Genomic DNA, 16,759 nt, shown 5'->3' with positions numbered 1-16,759 from the left:
TTCTGCTTGTGTCTGGCCCCTGTTGGAGCGTCCAGGCACAGGACTTCTGCTGCTGCTGACTAAATGGCCTCCTTAATTGGATCATTTGAGTAGCCAGCACACCTGTGCAGGTAGGGCATGACATGATAGGCAGCTGCCTTGATAGCGGGTGGGTGCTGAATGTTCCTAATTGACAAAATAAGATTAATGCTTATGAAGAAATATAAAATCTCATCCCTTCCCCAATATCGCGCCACACCCCTACCCCTTAATTCCCTGGTTGAACGTGATGGACATATGTCTTTTTTCGACCGTACTAACTATGTAACTATGTAACATAACATGGGGGGGGGGGGGGTCTCCTGGCTGTTCACACAGGTGTGTCATTGCTGTACATTGACCATGCATTGCTTCTGTGGTATTGCAAAGGCAAAGACAAATGCTTCCAGCCATCCATTGCACTAATGGATTGGTCATCAGCTGGCTGTCTATGTCCCGCATCAATATAGACCAAAGTACAGAGGGTTAGGCTATGCTATTGTGCACCTACCTGATGCATCAGAAGGGTGCGAGGCCCTTGCTAAATTCTGTGCACAGACTTTGAGATCTATGCTTTAGACTGTATCTAAACCTGCTCCAACATGGACTGACATTCTGGCCTACTTTCAGCCGATGCGACTTGTCTGTCGCTGAACAGTCGCTTTTTATGTATTCAGCACCTATGTATAATGTTGTAAAAATGCTCTAGAAGCTAAAGTCGCAGAAATGTCACACATATTTGGCCTGCAACTTTCTGTGCGACAAATTCAGACAGGAAAAATCAGTATAAATCCTTAGAAAATTATCCCCCAGTGTCTCCATCTGCTGGCGGTATTGAATAAGCATTGCTGCACTGATGGGGTATGCATTAGACGAAAAAAAAGAAGAAAAAGAAGAATAATACGCCCAGAAAAGAGGCGAAAAGGAGAAAAACGTAAAAAAACGTGAAAAAAAAGTAAGAGGAAGAGAAGGGAAAAAAAGGTGGAAATGGGTTTAAAAGTGATTTCGGCGGAGAAATATATATATATATATATATATATATATATATATATATATATATGCGCACACACACACATAGATATAAACGTATTCTCCGTTGAGATATTGCAGCCGCTGCTGTGTCCAGGCCCAGGAGCCTTAGCACTGTGCTGTGATGTCACTCAATACCACTGACATCACTAGGTGTAAACAACATCTCTCCTTTGCTGTGTATGTGACTATGGAGCTGTTTGGTGATGTCGTCTATTACGGCCTTCATAGAAGCAACAGGAGATTGTTGCATCCATCTTGAACCCTCAGAACTACAGTGCTATGATGTCACTCACTTCCACAGGCCTTGCAGAGTGTAAACAACAACAACCCAGCTTTGTTGTGTATGTAACCAAAGGGATTTGTGATGTCACCTAGAACCTTCACAGCAGCGACAGCTTTATGAGGAGCATCAGCACTGCTCTGCCTGAGCAGAACCATCACCGCCATAGGTTGTCAAATAACCCGGATTTAACCCACACAGGTAAGTCCAATGGGGTGCAGGCATGTCCTCTATGCTTACAGCTTCCCGTGGGTGTTGGTTTGATACCGTTTGGGGACAGCCAAGGAGGCATCTGCAGGCAACAAAGGTAGGTGTGTGCTTGTGTGTGTGTTTCCTATGCAGATCCTAAGCCCAGTGTCACATGCAAGTAGGAGGAGTAAGAAGGGTTCCTGGCAAATCCGGGTTATGGATTGCATTTAAAAAGGCCCCGTGGGAGTGCAATGGGCCCCTGTCTTGCTGCTTAGCAATAATGGTATGGGTTTAGGTTCTGCTGTGTGTACTGGTGGTTGACTGCCCCCCAGCCCAGAGTGTGCATGGAAAATTGTCTGGCAGCCTCCCTGACAGCAAGCAGTGATAGTGCCCATGAAGGGGACCTTGTTGGGCCCGCCCCTTTCACGGTTATCGCTTCTCGGCCTTTTGGCTAAGATCAAGTGTAGTATCTGTTCTTATCAGTTTAATATCTGATACGTCCCCTATCTGGGGACCATATATTAAATGGATTTTTGAGAACGGGGGCCGATTTCGAAGCTTGCTTCCGTCGCCCTATGCATTGACCCGATATGGCAGTATCTTCGGGTACAGTGCACCACCCCCTTACAGGGTTAAAAAGAAAGATTCCTACTTTCATTGCTACCTGCTTGCTGGCTAGCCAGCTAGCCAGCCCTGTGGGCCTTGCTGCTGCTGCAGCCAAAAAACAAAAGGTGGTGCTGCTGCTGCTTCTGCTGCTTCTGCTTCTGCTTGTGTCTGGCCCCTGTTGGAGCGTCCAGGCACAGGACTTCTGCTGCTGCTGACTAAATGGCCTCCTTAATTGGATCATTTGAGTAGCCAGCACACCTGTGCAGGTAGGGCATGACATGATAGGCAGCTGCCTTGATAGCGGGTGGGTGCTGAATGTTCCTAATTGACAAAATAAGATTAATGCTTATGAAGAAATATAAAATCTCATCCCTTCCCCAATATCGCGCCACACCCCTACCCCTTAATTCCCTGGTTGAACGTGATGGACATATGTCTTTTTTCGACCGTACTAACTATGTAACTATGTAACATAACATGGGGGGGGGGGGTCTCCTGGCTGTTCACACAGGTGTGTCATTGCTGTACATTGACCATGCATTGCTTCTGTGGTATTGCAAAGGCAAAGACAAATGCTTCCAGCCATCCATTGCACTAATGGATTGGTCATCAGCTGGCTGTCTATGTCCCGCATCAATATAGACCAAAGTACAGAGGGTTAGGCTATGCTATTGTGCACCTACCTGATGCATCAGAAGGTGCGAGGCCCTTGCTAAATTCTGTGCACAGACTTTGAGATCTATGCTTTAGACTGTATCTAAACCTGCTCCAACATGGACTGACATTCTGGCCTACTTTCAGCCGATGCGACTTGTCTGTCGCTGAACAGTCGCTTTTTATGTATTCAGCACCTATGTATAATGTTGTAAAAATGCTCTAGAAGCTAAAGTCGCAGAAATGTCACACATATTTGGCCTGCAACTTTCTGTGCGACAAATTCAGACAGGAAAAATCAGTATAAATCCTTAGAAAATTATCCCCCAGTGTCTCCATCTGCTGGCGGTATTGAATAAGCATTGCTGCACTGATGGGGTATGCATTAGACGAAAAAAAAGAAGAAAAAGAAGAATAATACGCCCAGAAAAGAGGCGAAAAGGAGAAAAACGTAAAAAAACGTGAAAAAAAAGTAAGAGGAAGAGAAGGGAAAAAAAGGTGGAAATGGGTTTAAAAGTGATTTCGGCGGAGAAATATATATATATATATATATGCGCACACACACACATAGATATAAACGTATTCTCCGTTGAGATATTGCAGCCGCTGCTGTGTCCAGGCCCAGGAGCCTTAGCACTGTGCTGTGATGTCACTCAATACCACTGACATCACTAGGTGTAAACAACATCTCTCCTTTGCTGTGTATGTGACTATGGAGCTGTTTGGTGATGTCGTCTATTACGGCCTTCATAGAAGCAACAGGAGATTGTTGCATCCATCTTGAACCCTCAGAACTACAGTGCTATGATGTCACTCACTTCCACAGGCCTTGCAGAGTGTAAACAACAACAACCCAGCTTTGTTGTGTATGTAACCAAAGGGATTTGTGATGTCACCTAGAACCTTCACAGCAGCGACAGCTTTATGAGGAGCATCAGCACTGCTCTGCCTGAGCAGAACCATCACCGCCATAGGTTGTCAAATAACCCGGATTTAACCCACACAGGTAAGTCCAATGGGGTGCAGGCATGTCCTCTATGCTTACAGCTTCCCGTGGGTGTTGGTTTGATACCGTTTGGGGACAGCCAAGGAGGCATCTGCAGGCAACAAAGGTAGGTGTGTGCTTGTGTGTGTGTTTCCTATGCAGATCCTAAGCCCAGTGTCACATGCAAGTAGGAGGAGTAAGAAGGGTTCCTGGCAAATCCGGGTTATGGATTGCATTTAAAAAGGCCCCGTGGGAGTGCAATGGGCCCCTGTCTTGCTGCTTAGCAATAATGGTATGGGTTTAGGTTCTGCTGTGTGTACTGGTGGTTGACTGCCCCCCAGCCCAGAGTGTGCATGGAAAATTGTCTGGCAGCCTCCCTGACAGCAAGCAGTGATAGTGCCCATGAAGGGGACCTTGTTGGGCCCGCCCCTTTCACGGTTATCGCTTCTCGGCCTTTTGGCTAAGATCAAGTGTAGTATCTGTTCTTATCAGTTTAATATCTGATACGTCCCCTATCTGGGGACCATATATTAAATGGATTTTTGAGAACGGGGGCCGATTTCGAAGCTTGCTTCCGTCGCCCTATGCATTGACCCGATATGGCAGTATCTTCGGGTACAGTGCACCACCCCCTTACAGGGTTAAAAAGAAAGATTCCTACTTTCATTGCTACCTGCTTGCTGGCTAGCCAGCTAGCCAGCCCTGTGGGCCTTGCTGCTGCTGCAGCCAAAAAACAAAAGGTGGTGCTGCTGCTGCTTCTGCTGCTTCTGCTTCTGCTTGTGTCTGGCCCCTGTTGGAGCGTCCAGGCACAGGACTTCTGCTGCTGCTGACTAAATGGCCTCCTTAATTGGATCATTTGAGTAGCCAGCACACCTGTGCAGGTAGGGCATGACATGATAGGCAGCTGCCTTGATAGCGGGTGGGTGCTGAATGTTCCTAATTGACAAAATAAGATTAATGCTTATGAAGAAATATAAAATCTCATCCCTTCCCCAATATCGCGCCACACCCCTACCCCTTAATTCCCTGGTTGAACGTGATGGACATATGTCTTTTTTCGACCGTACTAACTATGTAACTATGTAACATAACATGGGGGGGGGGGGGTCTCCTGGCTGTTCACACAGGTGTGTCATTGCTGTACATTGACCATGCATTGCTTCTGTGGTATTGCAAAGGCAAAGACAAATGCTTCCAGCCATCCATTGCACTAATGGATTGGTCATCAGCTGGCTGTCTATGTCCCGCATCAATATAGACCAAAGTACAGAGGGTTAGGCTATGCTATTGTGCACCTACCTGATGCATCAGAAGGTGCGAGGCCCTTGCTAAATTCTGTGCACAGACTTTGAGATCTATGCTTTAGACTGTATCTAAACCTGCTCCAACATGGACTGACATTCTGGCCTACTTTCAGCCGATGCGACTTGTCTGTCGCTGAACAGTCGCTTTTTATGTATTCAGCACCTATGTATAATGTTGTAAAAATGCTCTAGAAGCTAAAGTCGCAGAAATGTCACACATATTTGGCCTGCAACTTTCTGTGCGACAAATTCAGACAGGAAAAATCAGTATAAATCCTTAGAAAATTATCCCCCAGTGTCTCCATCTGCTGGCGGTATTGAATAAGCATTGCTGCACTGATGGGGTATGCATTAGACGAAAAAAAAGAAGAAAAAGAAGAATAATACGCCCAGAAAAGAGGCGAAAAGGAGAAAAACGTAAAAAAACGTGAAAAAAAAGTAAGAGGAAGAGAAGGGAAAAAAAGGTGGAAATGGGTTTAAAAGTGATTTCGGCGGAGAAATATATATATATATATATATATATATATATATATATATATATATATATGCGCACACACACACATAGATATAAACGTATTCTCCGTTGAGATATTGCAGCCGCTGCTGTGTCCAGGCCCAGGAGCCTTAGCACTGTGCTGTGATGTCACTCAATACCACTGACATCACTAGGTGTAAACAACATCTCTCCTTTGCTGTGTATGTGACTATGGAGCTGTTTGGTGATGTCGTCTATTACGGCCTTCATAGAAGCAACAGGAGATTGTTGCATCCATCTTGAACCCTCAGAACTACAGTGCTATGATGTCACTCACTTCCACAGGCCTTGCAGAGTGTAAACAACAACAACCCAGCTTTGTTGTGTATGTAACCAAAGGGATTTGTGATGTCACCTAGAACCTTCACAGCAGCGACAGCTTTATGAGGAGCATCAGCACTGCTCTGCCTGAGCAGAACCATCACCGCCATAGGTTGTCAAATAACCCGGATTTAACCCACACAGGTAAGTCCAATGGGGTGCAGGCATGTCCTCTATGCTTACAGCTTCCCGTGGGTGTTGGTTTGATACCGTTTGGGGACAGCCAAGGAGGCATCTGCAGGCAACAAAGGTAGGTGTGTGCTTGTGTGTGTGTTTCCTATGCAGATCCTAAGCCCAGTGTCACATGCAAGTAGGAGGAGTAAGAAGGGTTCCTGGCAAATCCGGGTTATGGATTGCATTTAAAAAGGCCCCGTGGGAGTGCAATGGGCCCCTGTCTTGCTGCTTAGCAATAATGGTATGGGTTTAGGTTCTGCTGTGTGTACTGGTGGTTGACTGCCCCCCAGCCCAGAGTGTGCATGGAAAATTGTCTGGCAGCCTCCCTGACAGCAAGCAGTGATAGTGCCCATGAAGGGGACCTTGTTGGGCCCGCCCCTTTCACGGTTATCGCTTCTCGGCCTTTTGGCTAAGATCAAGTGTAGTATCTGTTCTTATCAGTTTAATATCTGATACGTCCCCTATCTGGGGACCATATATTAAATGGATTTTTGAGAACGGGGGCCGATTTCGAAGCTTGCTTCCGTCGCCCTATGCATTGACCCGATATGGCAGTATCTTCGGGTACAGTGCACCACCCCCTTACAGGGTTAAAAAGAAAGATTCCTACTTTCATTGCTACCTGCTTGCTGGCTAGCCAGCTAGCCAGCCCTGTGGGCCTTGCTGCTGCTGCAGCCAAAAAACAAAAGGTGGTGCTGCTGCTGCTTCTGCTGCTTCTGCTTCTGCTTGTGTCTGGCCCCTGTTGGAGCGTCCAGGCACAGGACTTCTGCTGCTGCTGACTAAATGGCCTCCTTAATTGGATCATTTGAGTAGCCAGCACACCTGTGCAGGTAGGGCATGACATGATAGGCAGCTGCCTTGATAGCGGGTGGGTGCTGAATGTTCCTAATTGACAAAATAAGATTAATGCTTATGAAGAAATATAAAATCTCATCCCTTCCCCAATATCGCGCCACACCCCTACCCCTTAATTCCCTGGTTGAACGTGATGGACATATGTCTTTTTTCGACCGTACTAACTATGTAACTATGTAACATAACATGGGGGGGGGGGTCTCCTGGCTGTTCACACAGGTGTGTCATTGCTGTACATTGACCATGCATTGCTTCTGTGGTATTGCAAAGGCAAAGACAAATGCTTCCAGCCATCCATTGCACTAATGGATTGGTCATCAGCTGGCTGTCTATGTCCCGCATCAATATAGACCAAAGTACAGAGGGTTAGGCTATGCTATTGTGCACCTACCTGATGCATCAGAAGGTGCGAGGCCCTTGCTAAATTCTGTGCACAGACTTTGAGATCTATGCTTTAGACTGTATCTAAACCTGCTCCAACATGGACTGACATTCTGGCCTACTTTCAGCCGATGCGACTTGTCTGTCGCTGAACAGTCGCTTTTTATGTATTCAGCACCTATGTATAATGTTGTAAAAATGCTCTAGAAGCTAAAGTCGCAGAAATGTCACACATATTTGGCCTGCAACTTTCTGTGCGACAAATTCAGACAGGAAAAATCAGTATAAATCCTTAGAAAATTATCCCCCAGTGTCTCCATCTGCTGGCGGTATTGAATAAGCATTGCTGCACTGATGGGGTATGCATTAGACGAAAAAAAAGAAGAAAAAGAAGAATAATACGCCCAGAAAAGAGGCGAAAAGGAGAAAAACGTAAAAAAACGTGAAAAAAAAGTAAGAGGAAGAGAAGGGAAAAAAAGGTGGAAATGGGTTTAAAAGTGATTTCGGCGGAGAAATATATATATATATATATATATATATATATATATATATATATGCGCACACACACACATAGATATAAACGTATTCTCCGTTGAGATATTGCAGCCGCTGCTGTGTCCAGGCCCAGGAGCCTTAGCACTGTGCTGTGATGTCACTCAATACCACTGACATCACTAGGTGTAAACAACATCTCTCCTTTGCTGTGTATGTGACTATGGAGCTGTTTGGTGATGTCGTCTATTACGGCCTTCATAGAAGCAACAGGAGATTGTTGCATCCATCTTGAACCCTCAGAACTACAGTGCTATGATGTCACTCACTTCCACATTGCAGAGTGTAAACAACAACAACCCAGCTTTGTTGTGTATGTAACCAAAGGGGATTTGTGATGTCACCTAGAACCTTCACAGCAGCGACAGCTTTATGAGGAGCATCAGCACTGCTCTGCCTGAGCAGAACCATCACCGCCATAGGTTGTCAAATAACCCGGATTTAACCCACACAGGTAAGTCCAATGGGGTGCAGGCATGTCCTCTATGCTTACAGCTTCCCGTGGGGTGTTGGTTTGATACCGTTTGGGGACAGCCAAGGAGGCATCTGCAGGCAACAAAGGTAGGTGTGTGCTTGTGTGTGTGTTTCCTATGCAGATCCTAAGCCCAGTGTCACATGCAGTAGGAGGAGTAAGAAGGGTTCCTGGCAAATCCGGGTTATGGATTGCATTTAAAAAGGCCCCGTGGGTGTGCAATGGGCCCCTGTCTTGCTGCTTAGCAATAATGGTATGGGTTTAGGTTCTGCTGTGTGTACTGGTGGTTGACTGCCCCCCAGCCCAGAGTGTGCATGGAAAATTGTCTGGCAGCCTCCCTGACAGCAAGCAGTGATAGTGCCCATGAACGGGGACCTTGTTGGGCCCGCCCCTTTCACGGTTATCGCTTCTCGGCCTTTTGGCTAAGATCAAGTGTAGTATCTGTTCTTATCAGTTTAATATCTGATACGTCCCCTATCTGGGGACCATATATTAAATGGATTTTTGAGAAACGGGGGCCGATTTCGAAGCTTGCTTCCGTCGCCCTATGCATTGACCCGATATGGCAGTATCTTCGGGTACAGTGCACCACCCCCTTACAGGGTTAAAAAGAAAGATTCCTACTTTCATTGCTACCTGCTTGCTGGCTAGCCAGCTAGCCAGCCCTGTGGGCCTTTGCTGCTGCTGCAGCCAAAAAACAAAAGGTGGTGCTGCTGCTTCTGCTTCTGCTGCTTCTGCTTCTGCTTGTGTCTGGCCCCTGGTTGGAGCGTCCAGGCACAGGACTTCTGCTGCTGCTGACTAAATGGCCTCTCTTAATTGGATCATTTGAGTAGCCAGCACACCTGTGCAGGTAGGGCATGACATGATAGGCAGCTGCCTTGATAGCGGGTGGGTGCTGAATGTTCCTAATTGACAAAATAAGATTAATGCTTATGATGAAATATAAAATCTCATCCCTTCCCCAATATCGCGCCACACCCCTACCCCTTAATTCCCTGGTTGAACGTGATGGACATATGTCTTTTTTCGACCGTACTAACTATGTAACTATGTAACATAACATGGGGGGGGGGGTGGTCTCCTGGCTGTTCACACAGGTGTGTCATTGCTGTGCATTGACCATGCATTGCTTCTGTGGTATTGCAAAGGCAAAGACAAATGCTTCCAGCCATCCATTGCACTAATGGATTGGTCATCAGCTGGCTGTCTATGTCCCGCATCAATATAGACCCAAAGTACAGAGGGTTAGGCTATGCTATTGTGCACCTACCTGATGCATCAGAAGGTGCGTGGCCCTTGCTAAAATTCTGTGCACAGACTTTGAGATCTATGCTTTAGACTGTATCTAAACCTGCTCCAACATGACTGACATTCTGGTCCTACTTCAGCCGATGCGACTTGTCTGTCGCTGAACAGTCGCTTTTTATGTATTCAGCACCTATGTATAATGTTGTAAAAATGCTCTAGAAGCTAAAGTCGCAGAAATGTCACACATATTTGGCCTGCAACTTTCTGTGCGACAAATTCAGACAGGAAAAATCAGTATAAATCCTTAGAAAATTATCCCCCAGTGTCTCCATCTGCTGGCTGTATTGAATAAGCATTGCTGCACTGATGGGGTATGCATTAGACGAAAAAAAAAGAAGAAAAAGAAGAATAATACGCCCAGAAAAGAGGCGAAAAGGAGAAAAACGTAAAAAAAACGTGAAAAAAAAAGTAAGAGGAAGAGAAGGGAAAAAAAAGGTGGAAATGGTTTAAAAGTGATTTCGGCGGAGAAAATATATATATATATAATATATATATATATATATATATATATATGCGCACACACACCACATAGATATAAACGTATTCTCCGTTGAGATATTGCAGCCGCTGCTGTGTCCAGGCCCAGGAGCCTTAGCACTGTGCTGTGATGTCACTCAAATACCACTGACATCACTAGTGTAAACAACATCTCTCCTTTGCTGTGTATGTGACTATGGAGCTGTTTGGTGATGTCGTCTATTACGGGCCTTCATAGAAGCAACAGGAGATTGTTGCATCCATCTTGAACCCTCAGAACTACAGTGCTATGATGTCACTCACTTCCACAGGCCTTGCAGAGTGTAAACAACAACAACCCAGCTTTGTTGTGTATGTAACCAAAGGGATTTGTGATGTCACCTAGAACCTTCACAGCAGCGACAGCTTTATGAGGAGCATCAGCACTGCTCTGCCTGAGCAGAACCATCACCGCCATAGGTTGTCAAATAACCCGGATTTAACCCACAACAGGTAAGTCCAATGGGGTGCAGGCATGTCCTCTATGCTTACAGCTTCCCGTGGGTGTTGGTTTGATACCGTTTGGGGACAGCCAAGGAGGCATCTGCAGGCAACAAAGGTAGGTGTGTGCTTGTGTGTGTGTTTCCTATGCAGATCCTAAGCCCAGTGTCACATGCAAGTAGGAGGAGTAAGAAGGGTTCCTGGCAAATCCGGGTTATGGATTGCATTTAAAAAGGCCCCGTGGGAGTGCAATGGGCACCTGTCTTGCTGCTTAGCAATAATGGTATGGGTTTAGGTTCTGCTGTGTGTACTGGTGGTTGACTGCCCCCCAGCCCAGAGTGTGCATGGAAAATTGTCTGGCAGCCTCCCTGACAGCAAGCAGTGATAGTGCCCATGAAGGGGACCTTGTGGGCCCGCCCCTTTCACGGTTATCGCTTCTCGGCACCTTTTGGCTAAGATCAAGTGTAGTATCTGTTCTTATCAGTTTTCATGCTGGTGGGGATGTGCTGCATGATGGAGGATGCAGGGTGTACCAGGGCTTTCCGGGGCTGGTTCTGAGGAATCAGCTCGACGGCTTGCCCCGATGTGACCTGTTCCCTCCGGGTCTCGCCATGAGGCTGAGAGGGTCTAGAGCCGAGGTACTTTTGTGCCTCGGGGAGTGGTGACCCCGAGGTGCCGAAACTCACTGGGAGGATAGGCTCACTGAGTTGAAGCACGGGCACCATAATCTCTTCACCTTGTGGCACTCACCTCTTGATTCCCGGCCTTCTGGCTAGGATCAGAGAAATTTTTATAGATCCGGCCGGATGTCCGGGCAGTATATCTGCACACATTCACTTATTTATTTCTTTTTTGTCTCACTGTGTCACTTTTTGTGTGTTGTGTGTGTCACAGGATTGGTCAGGATGCGGTAGCCCTTCTGGGTGTCCCTCCTGGCGGTCTAGGGGAGGTGTGTGTGGCCATTAGGTTCCGCACCTCCCTGCAAACACCCCGGGTACTCCTGCTTTGGCAGGGTACCTACCGTAATCGGCTCTGCGGGCAGATACCTTGGCTAACGCCAAGGGGGATGCCGGGAGCATTTGTGGTCCCCTAGTAGCTTCGGCGAAAAGGGACATCGAACCTGGAACCTCGCAGGTACCTTTTGGTCCGGAGGCGAAGGGTAAGGTTTGTTGGGGGGCCTCTCTCCTATCGGAGAAGGGCTTGCGATAGACCGCATCCTTTGTGCACGTTTTTTTAGTGTAACACGTTTGCACTTTTTCTTGCACTTTGGGTGAATCGAAAGCACGTTCCTCGCTTTAAAAAAAAAAAAAAAAAAAAAAAATCTGTTCTTATCAGGTTTAATATCTGATACGTCCCCTATCTGGGGACCATATATTAAATGGATTTTTGAGAACGGGGGCCGATTTCGAAGCTTGCTTCCGTCGCCCTATGCATTGACCCGATATGGCAGTATCTTCGGGTACAGTGCACCACCCCCTTACAGGGTTAAAAAGAAAGATTCCTACTTTCATTGCTACCTGCTTGCTGGCTAGCCAGCTAGCCAGCCCTGTGGGCCTTGCTGCTGCTGCAGCCAAAAAACAAAAGGTGGTGCTGCTGCTGCTTCTGCTGCTTCTGCTTCTGCTTGTGTCTGGCCCCTGTTGGAGCGTCCAGGCACAGGACTTCTGCTGCTGCTGACTAAATGGCCTCCTTAATTGGATCATTTGAGTAGCCAGCACACCTGTGCAGGTAGGGCATGACATGATAGGCAGCTGCCTTGATAGCGGGTGGGTGCTGAATGTTCCTAATTGACAAAATAAGATTAATGCTTATGAAGAAATATAAAATCTCATCCCTTCCCCAATATCGCGCCACACCCCTACCCCTTAATTCCCTGGTTGAACGTGATGGACATATGTCTTTTTTCGACCGTACTAACTATGTAACTATGTAACATAACATGGGGGGGGGGTCTCCTGGCTGTTCACACAGGTGTGTCATTGCTGTACATTGACCATGCATTGCTTCTGTGGTATTGCAAAGGCAAAGACAAATGCTTCCAGCCATCCATTGCACTAATGGATTGGTCATCAGCTGGCTGTCTATGTCCCGCATCAATATAGACCAAAGTACAGAGGGTTAGGCTATGCTATTGTGCACCTACCTGATGCATCAGAAGGTGCGAGGCCCTTGCTAAAATTCTGTGCACAGACTTTGAGATCTATGCTTTAGACTGTATCTCAACCTGCTCCAACATGGACTGACATTCTGGCCTACTTTCAGCCGATGCGACTTGTCTGTCGCTGAACAGTCGCTTTTTATGTATTCAGCACCTATGTATAATGTTGTAAAAATGCTCTAGAAGCTAAAGTCGCAGAAATGTCACACATATTTGGCCTGCAACTTTCTGTGCGACAAATTCAGACAGGAAAAATCAGTATAAATCCTTAGAAAATTATCCCCCAGTGTCTCCATCTGCTGGCGGTATTGAATAAGCATTGCTGCACTGATGGGGTAAGCATTAGACGAAAAAAAAGAAGAAAAAGAAGAATAATACGCCCAGAAAAGAGGCGAAAAGGAGAAAAACGTAAAAAAACGTGAAAAAAAAGTAAGAGGAAGAGAAGGGAAAAAAAGGTGGAAATGGGTTTAAAAGTGATTTCGGCGGAGAAATATATATATATATATATATATATATATATATATATATGCGCACACACACACATAGATATAAACGTATTCTCCGTTGAGATATTGCAGCCGCTGCTGTGTCCAGGCCCAGGAGCCTTAGCACTGTGCTGTGATGTCACTCAATACCACTGACATCACTAGGTGTAAACAACATCTCTCCTTTGCTGTGTATGTGACTATGGAGCTGTTTGGTGATGTCGTCTATTACGGCCTTCATAGAAGCAACAGGAGATTGTTGCATCCATCTTGAACCCTCCAGAACTACAGTGCTATGATGTCACTCACTTCCACAAGGCCTTGCAGAGTGTAAACAACAACAACCCCAGCTTTGTTGTGTATGTAACCAAAGGGATTTGTGATGTCACCTAGAACCTTCACAGCAGCGACAGCTTTATGAGGAGCATCAGCACTGCTCTGCCTGAGCAGAACCATCACCGCCATAGGTTGTCAAATAACCCGGATTTAACCCCACACAGGTAAGTCCAATGGGGTGCAGGCATGTCCTCTATGCTTACAGCTTCCGTGGGTGTTGGTTTGATACCGTTTGGGGACAGCCAAGGAGGCATCTGCAGGCAACAAAGGTAGGTGTGTGCTTGTGTGTGTGTTTCCTATGCAGATCCTAAGCCCAGTGTCACATGCAAGTAGGAGGAGTAAGAAGGGTTCCTGGCAAATCCGGGTTATGGATTGCATTTAAAAAGGCCCCGTGGGAGTGCAATGGGCCCCTGTCTTGCTGCTTAGCAATAATGGTATGGGTTTAGGTTCTGCTGTGTGTACTGGTGGTTGACTGCCCCCCAGCCCAGAGTGTGCATGGAAAAATTGTCTGGCAGCCTCCCTGACAGCAAGCAGTGATAGTGCCCATGAAGGGGACCTTGTTGGGCCCGCCCCTTTCACGGTTATCGCTTCTCGGCCTTTTGGCTAAGATCAAGTGTAGTATCTGTTCTTATCAGTTTAATATCTGATACGTCCCCTATCTGGGGACCATATATTAAATGGATTTTTTGAGAACGGGGGCCGATTTCGAAGCTTGCTTCTGTCGCCCTATGCATTGACCCGATATGGCAGTATCTTCGGGTACAGTGCACCACCCCCTTACAGGGTTAAAAAGAAAGATTCCTACTTTCATTGCTACCTGCTTGCTGGCTAGCCTAGCCAGCCCTGTGGGCCTTGCTGCTGCTGCAGCCAAAAACAAAAGGTGGTGCTGCTGCTGCTTCTGCTGCTTCTGTGTCTGGCCCCTGTTGGAGCGTCCAGGCACAGGACTTCTGCTGCTGCTGACTAAATGGCCTCCTTAATTGGATCATTTGAGTAGCCAGCACACCTGTGCAGGTAGGGCATGACCATGATAGGGCAGCTGCCTTGATAGCGGGGGTGGGTGCTGAATGTTCCTAATTGACAAAATAAGATTAATGCTTATGAAGAAATATAAAATCTCATCCCTTCCCCAATATCGCGCCCACACCCCTACCCCTTAATTCCCTGGTTGAACGTGATGGACATATGTCTTTTTTCGACCGTACTAACTATGTAACTATGTAACATAAACATGGGGGGGGGTCTCCTGGCTGTTCACACAGGTGTGTCATTGCTGTACATTGACCATGCATTGCTTCTGTGGTATTGCAAAGGCAAAGACAAATGCTTCCAGCCATCCATTGCACTAATGGATTGGTCATCAGCTGGCTGTCTATGTCCCGCATCAATATAGACCAAAGTACAGAGGGTTAGGCTATGCTATTGTGCACCTACCTGATGCATCAGAAGGTGCGAGGCCCTTGCTAAATTCTGTGCACAGACTTTGAGATCTATGCTTTAGACTGTATCTAAACCTGCTCAACATGGACTGACATTCTGGCCTACTTTCAGCCGATGCGACTTGTCTGTCGCTGAACAGTCGCTTTTTATGTATTCAGGCACCTATGTATAATGTTGTAAAAATGCTCTAGAAGCTAAAGTCGCAGAATGTCACACATATTTGGCCTGCAACTTTCTGTGCGACAAATTCAGACAGGGAAAAATCAGTATAAATCCTTTGAAAATTATCCCCCAGTGTCTCCATCTGCTGGCGGTATTGAATAAGCATTGCTGCACTGATGGGGTATGCATTAGACGAAAAAAAAGAAGAAAAAGAAGAATAATACGCCCAGAAAAGAGGCGAAAGGAGAAAAACGTAAAAAAACGTGAAAAAAAAGTAAGAGGAAGAGAAGGGAAAAAAAGGTGGAAATGGGTTTAAAAGTGATTTCGGCGGAGAAATATATATATATATATATATATATATATATATATATATATATATATGCGCACACACACACACATAGATATAAACGTATTCTCCGTTGAGATATTGCAGCCGCTGCTGTGTCCAGGCCCAGGAGCCTTAGCACTGTGCTGTGATGTCACTCAATACCACTGACATCACTAGGTGTAAACAACATCTCTCCTTTGCTGTGTATGTGACTATGGAGCTGTTTGGTGATGTCGTCTATTACGGCCTTCATAGAAGCAACAGGAGATTGTTGCATCCATCTTGAACCCTCAGAACTACAGTGCTATGATGTCACTCACTTCCACAGGCCTTGCAGAGTGTAAACAACAACAACCCAGCTTTGTTGTGTATGTAACCAAAGGGATTTGTGATGTCACCTAGAACCTTCACAGCAGCGACAGCTTTATGAGGAGCATCAGCACTGCTCTGCCTGAGCAGAACCATCACCGCCATAGGTTGTCAAATAACCCGGATTTAACCCACACAGGTAAGTCCAATGGGTGTGCAGGCATGTCCTCTATGCTTACAGCTTCCCGTGGGTGTTGGTTTGATACCGTTTGGGGACAGCCAAGGAGGCATCTGCAGGCAACAAAGGTAGGTGTGTGCTTGTGTGTGTGTTTCCTATGCAGATCCTAAGCCCAGTGTCACATGCAAGTAGGAGGAGTAAGAAGGGGTTTCCTGGCAAATCCGGGGTTATGGATTGCATTTAAAAAGGCCCCGTGGGAGTGCAATGGGCCCCTGTCTTGCTGCTTAGCATAATGGTATGGGTTTAGGTTCTGCTGTGTTGTACTGGTGGTTGACTGCCCCCCAGCCCAGAGTGTGCATGGAAAATTGTCTGGCAGCCTCCCTGACAGCAAGCAGTGATAGTGCCCATGAAGGGGACCTTGTTGGCCCGCCCCTTTCACGGTTATCGCTTCTCGGCCTTTTGGCTAAGATCAAGTGTAGTATCTGTTCTTATCAGTTTAATATCTGATACGGTCCCCTATCTGGGGACCATATATTAAATGGATTTTTGAGAACGGGGGCCGATTTCGAAGCTTGCTTCCGTCGCCCTATGCATTGACCCGATATGGCAGTATCTTCGGGTACAGTGCACCACCCCCCTTACAGGGTTAAAAAGAAAGATTCCTACTTTCATTGCTACCTGCTTGCTGGCTAGCCAGCTAGCCAGCCCTGTGGGCCTTGCTGCTGCTGCAGCCAAAAAACAAAGGT

The 16,759-nt window shown here is 46.5% G+C and overlaps 7 non-coding genes and 1 pseudogene across 7 annotated transcripts; all 8 read left to right on the top strand.

Annotated features, from left to right (window-relative positions):
- The first annotated feature begins 1,950 nt into the window (after nt 1-1,950).
- Nucleotides 1,951-2,141, top strand: LOC130348926 (U2 spliceosomal RNA). The gene has a single exon (XR_008886391.1). It is a non-coding gene; the product is annotated as a U2 spliceosomal RNA (small nuclear RNA).
- Nucleotides 2,142-4,204: 2,063 nt separating this feature from the next.
- On the top strand, nt 4,205-4,395 carry LOC130348925 (U2 spliceosomal RNA). Its single transcript, XR_008886390.1, has one exon. It is a non-coding gene; the product is annotated as a U2 spliceosomal RNA (small nuclear RNA).
- A 2,092-nt stretch (nt 4,396-6,487) lies between these two features.
- On the top strand, nt 6,488-6,678 carry LOC130348923 (U2 spliceosomal RNA). Its single transcript, XR_008886389.1, has one exon. It is a non-coding gene; the product is annotated as a U2 spliceosomal RNA (small nuclear RNA).
- A 2,082-nt stretch (nt 6,679-8,760) lies between these two features.
- Nucleotides 8,761-8,952, top strand: LOC130348945 (U2 spliceosomal RNA). Its single transcript, XR_008886409.1, has one exon. It is a non-coding gene; the product is annotated as a U2 spliceosomal RNA (small nuclear RNA).
- A 2,101-nt stretch (nt 8,953-11,053) lies between these two features.
- Nucleotides 11,054-11,167, top strand: LOC130348903 (U2 spliceosomal RNA; annotated as a pseudogene).
- Nucleotides 11,168-11,912: 745 nt separating this feature from the next.
- LOC130348897 (U2 spliceosomal RNA) lies at nt 11,913-12,098 on the top strand. The gene has a single exon (XR_008886370.1). It is a non-coding gene; the product is annotated as a U2 spliceosomal RNA (small nuclear RNA).
- Nucleotides 12,099-14,182: 2,084 nt separating this feature from the next.
- On the top strand, nt 14,183-14,374 carry LOC130348914 (U2 spliceosomal RNA). Its single transcript, XR_008886381.1, has one exon. It is a non-coding gene; the product is annotated as a U2 spliceosomal RNA (small nuclear RNA).
- Nucleotides 14,375-16,456: 2,082 nt separating this feature from the next.
- On the top strand, nt 16,457-16,648 carry LOC130348949 (U2 spliceosomal RNA). Its single transcript, XR_008886412.1, has one exon. It is a non-coding gene; the product is annotated as a U2 spliceosomal RNA (small nuclear RNA).
- The last annotated feature ends 111 nt before the right edge of the window (nt 16,649-16,759 follow it).

This window comes from Hyla sarda, unplaced genomic scaffold (assembly GCF_029499605.1).
Source record: "Hyla sarda isolate aHylSar1 unplaced genomic scaffold, aHylSar1.hap1 scaffold_894, whole genome shotgun sequence".
NCBI lineage: Eukaryota > Metazoa > Chordata > Amphibia > Anura > Hylidae > Hyla > Hyla sarda.
Note: the sequence above shows the minus strand (reverse complement) of the source record. Positions and strands in the feature narration are given on the sequence as shown.